General features: G+C 42.7%; 1 pseudogene; it reads left to right on the top strand.

Annotated features, from left to right (window-relative positions):
* Positions 1-3,854: 3,854 nt before the first annotated feature.
* On the top strand, positions 3,855-4,127 carry LOC102848664 (annotated as a pseudogene).
* Positions 4,128-4,373: the final 246 nt, after the last annotated feature.

The following is a 4,373-nucleotide window of genomic DNA, read 5'->3' as shown; positions in this document are numbered from 1 at the left end:
ACACCCCCACCACCACGCTCATATACTCCTCACCACACACCCTTCAACTACATGTACACGCTGTAACACCACCGCCACCCCCCACCCTGGCACTCGTGCAGTCCATCACAGTCATATCCCACACACACTGAGCACACACACACACACACACACACACACACACACACAGTCTACACCACACACTGTGCTGCACCGCTGGCTCACAAAAGGAAAGATGTAATTTCCCTCCTTGTTCCTTATCCCACCTGGAGAATAGGAGAGTGACTGTCCCCTCTACTCCCACTTACCACCACACCAGCAGCATTTCCCTGGCCCAGTTATGCCTGAGGCCAGGCCTATGCCACTTTCTGCCTACATGTGGAACAACAGCTCTACTTCTTGAGACTCTCTTCAGTAGTCAGAGGACTGTGCCTGAATGAGCAGTCAGACCTTGGATTAGTGGGGGACCCACCTCTGACTAGGGTCCTTGCCTTTCACTGGCATCTTTAGCTACCTTGCCTGGCATATGCTAAAGCCACATTTGAAGGAGTAAACCCTCATCAGTGTACTTCATCTTTGGGCATTTCAGGTCAGCAGTGATGATCTTCATGCTGGCTACCCTCTATGCACCCATGCCCTAGGTCACAATCCTCCACCCCTGAGACAGGCAGAAACCCTGTCCAGGGCGGGTGCTCTAACCCTTGACACCCCGTAGAACAGAAGAGGCATTACCTGCAGCCTGGCTTACATCTGACAGCTACAACTACGTCTAAGATAAGCAAAATCTCCAACCTGACTGGGCACTATAATCCCAATACTGTGCTGGACTGGCAAACATCCTGTCTCAGACTAAACATCGTGCCTCCAGCCCTAAAGTGATGAGAAACATCAATCAGGTGCTAGTCCATCCACTTCTAAGATCCCTCCTTTCCCTCTCATTTTTCACTTCCCTTGTTTCACCAGCTTTCCCCTTTACTGTCCTTATCTTTTTTTTCTCTTTCTCCCTTTCTTTTTCCTTTTTTTTAAGCCTTTCTATCATGATTCTCCTTTCTTTAGCATTCATCTCTGTTTTGGTTTTTCCATTTTTTTTTAGACCAAAAGACCACAAACATAGATTTTTTTTTCTTTCTACTAGTTTATTTACAAAATTCTAATACAAATTTGAACAAATTATTTCCATTTCCCTCACCCCCCAACCATCAAATTGTACAACCCAATGATTAATCCCCTCTTCCCCCTGTACATCCACATTCCAGCCTCTCCCACCCCTCCTGTACCCTTATACTCATTCTATAATAACAGTTTTATACAATATTTATCCTTGTGGGACTGAGTTAGTTCACTCAGTATAATGCTCTCCAGTTCCTCCCAAGTTAGGTAACAATTTACAAATTATTGCTCCTGCGTGCTGCATAGTATTCCATAGTGTGAACATACCATAATTTCTCAATCCATTCATTTGTGGTTGGACATTTGGGCTATTTCCATGTTCTTGCAATGGTGAATAACGCGGCTATGAACACTGGTGTGCAAATCTCAATTTGTGTCTCAATTCTCAAATTCTCAAGGTGTATTCCAAGTAGTGGAATAGCGGAGTTATACGGAATTTCTATGTGCAGCTTTTCAGTTTTCCCACTATTTTTATAATACAATCTTATTTTTGTTCTTGGTGCCTTGTGTTTTGATTTGTTTCTCTTTTATTTTGTCACATTGGATAACACACAGCAGCAGTATTCAGCCACACAAATATTTACTGCAACTTCACCCACCAAGCCAGACTAAACCAGAGCAGCTCCTGCTCCACCAGCTGATAAAAGACTGCAGCTAACACCAGCTGTGTGCCCTCAACTTCTGCCCATGAAGCAGCAAACAGGGACTTGAACATGCACTTCCACCTTTTATTACATCCATCAGAGGAAAGGGGGTGAGACTCTGAAAATTACTAAGCAAGTAGGCAATGCAGCATGCTTATACAGCTTAATTAGACATAACAAAACAGAATAATACAAAAACAACATCACAATGTGTCAGAGACAGCAAATAACTTTAAACCAGTTTTTAAAAAGCTAGGCAAACTAGAACAAAACCCAATTAAAATACATAACTAGAAAACCTTTCAGAGGAATAAATGCTTTTGGAACTTCTGGATATGAAATTCAAAAGAATGACAGTTAGGTGTCCCCACTGAATTGAGAAAAAGTTCAAATAAATTATAGACATAATCTAGGAAAACAAAGATCGAACAAAATAGAAAAATTAGAAGTCATACAAAAACAAGTTGCAACTGACACTATTAAGACTGAATTTTAGATACAGATAAGAGAATAAATACAAATGAGACGAACTGAAGAGATGGAACACAGACTTAATAAGACAGAAGATAAATTCTTCAATACTGATGGCTTACTGGAATAATTAAAGAAATGGAAAGAAAATGAAGAAAGCCTAAGAATTGAGATGTTATCAAGAGGAATACCTTGCATGAAATTGGAATTCCAGAACAAAATGAGACAAATTACAGTATAAAAAGACAGTTAAAAAAAAACTAAAGAAAGATATTTCTAATGGGATGGACTGGCCTGCAAAACTGATGAACAATCATTATAGCACCCTGAAATTTGGGAGAAGTTATTAAGAGCAAAGTCTGACACAAAGGAGTGTGAAGGCATGAGTAAGCACCAACTAAACAGAAAAACAAGCAGCGACACAAACTCAACCCAGGCTGGGCTTGGGCATCCAAAAGAAGAGCAGGAGAAGGAATAAGGTGGCTCCTACCAGTACTGGATAAGCACCACAGGGAGGACAGAACAGCATATACCCACTGCTTGCAGATGACTATAGGAGCAAACTTCAAACTGTTGGGCATTCTTGGTCCCCTGGGCACAACTCTCAGCCCATGATGAGTAAGCCAATGCCGTCTTGAGCCTGGTGAAGACAGCCCCCAAAATGACATTCGACAGAGTGCAGAAGGGCAATATGTGTTCTGGGGACGTCCGGGTACACATGGGCCTGAGGATTTGCACACGACTATTTTAACAGACAAAGCGGTTCCCTAAAGCAAAATCTACACCCACTGGCAACACCTGGGACTCCCAGTCCTGTCAACAACTTTACAGCCTATATGGTCCAGTGAAGTCAGCTGGCTTTGTTGAGGAACACCTGGGAAAAGTCTAGGCTACACACATCAACAGCATACACTGCATCCAGCAAGCAACCTATTAGACAAAGACCCTGCCTCCAAGTCCTGACCACACCTGACACCAGTCCAGCAACCGAGAGTTATGCTCACCAGTGGCCATAATAGGAGTAGAGGAAAAATTTAAAGGCACAATAATTCAGGGATTCACTAAGTGGAAAAAAGATTCTAATTCATAGAGAGGAGTCCTTGATTCACAGAGAATCAGGGATCCAGAAATTCTGAGTCCCAGCAAGTACACTGTATACAAGGAGGGTAGAGTCTCAAAGCCCTCTCCATCAAGTGGTAGCAAGGAAAGGCAACAAACAATTAATCAGCTCCATCTGAGGGTGTGTGCCCTATCACCTCGCACTGTAGGCTTCACAGCATAACAGATCAGAGAACCCACACATTCCATTAGGACAGAGTTCAGAATGTACCCCTTCCGACCAGTGTTATATGGTATTCATCAATGACCACCACCACCACAACAACAACAAACAGTAATGCAGACTACAAATTAAAGACACGGACACTCCATCAGCTGCCACACACATGCCAAAGGTTAAAAACAAATCTACAGAATCACTACAATGTCCCTACAAGCAGCGGACAACATCAAACCCCACAAAATAACAAAAGCAGAGCAGTGTGAAGAAGAGGTGAGAACAACCCCCGGATAAGTACAGCTTCTGTGTCCATGCCCAATAGAAAGGCTGAAGGAGATGTTAAAGGAGATAAAGCCAAGGTGAAGAACAAGCCACAGAGGAGATTTGCAAGGTGATGTGCTAAATCTACTCCTCCAAAGCCAGAGCATAAGTCTAAAAACGTCCCTGCAAAGAAGGGAGAGAAGGTACCCAAAGGGAAAAAGGGGAAGGTTGATGCCGGCAAGTGTGGGAATAACCCTGCAGAAAATGGAGATGCCAAAAGAGACCAAGCACAGAAAGCTGAAGGTGCTGAAGATGCCAAGTGACGTCTATGCATTTTTGATAACTGCGCACCGTACAGTCTGAAATACTAGTTTTTTTATCAAGTCTTATAAAAATGCCGACATTTATTTTACTTTTTTTTTAAGCTATGTTGTTGGCACATGGAACAGTTCATTGTTTTTTGGGGAAGGCGCAAATGTCACTAGTAGGATCACTCTGAAGCTGAATTGATGTGAATGAAAACACCTTTATCTTCTAGCTCTGAGAGACTTCCTCTTGGTTGTCAGGAG

Source organism: Elephantulus edwardii, unplaced genomic scaffold, assembly GCF_000299155.1.
Source record: "Elephantulus edwardii isolate Elephantulus edwardi_28Jun2011 unplaced genomic scaffold, EleEdw1.0 scaffold00353, whole genome shotgun sequence".
Taxonomy (NCBI): Eukaryota; Metazoa; Chordata; class Mammalia; order Macroscelidea; family Macroscelididae; genus Elephantulus; species Elephantulus edwardii.
Note: the sequence above shows the minus strand (reverse complement) of the source record. Positions and strands in the feature narration are given on the sequence as shown.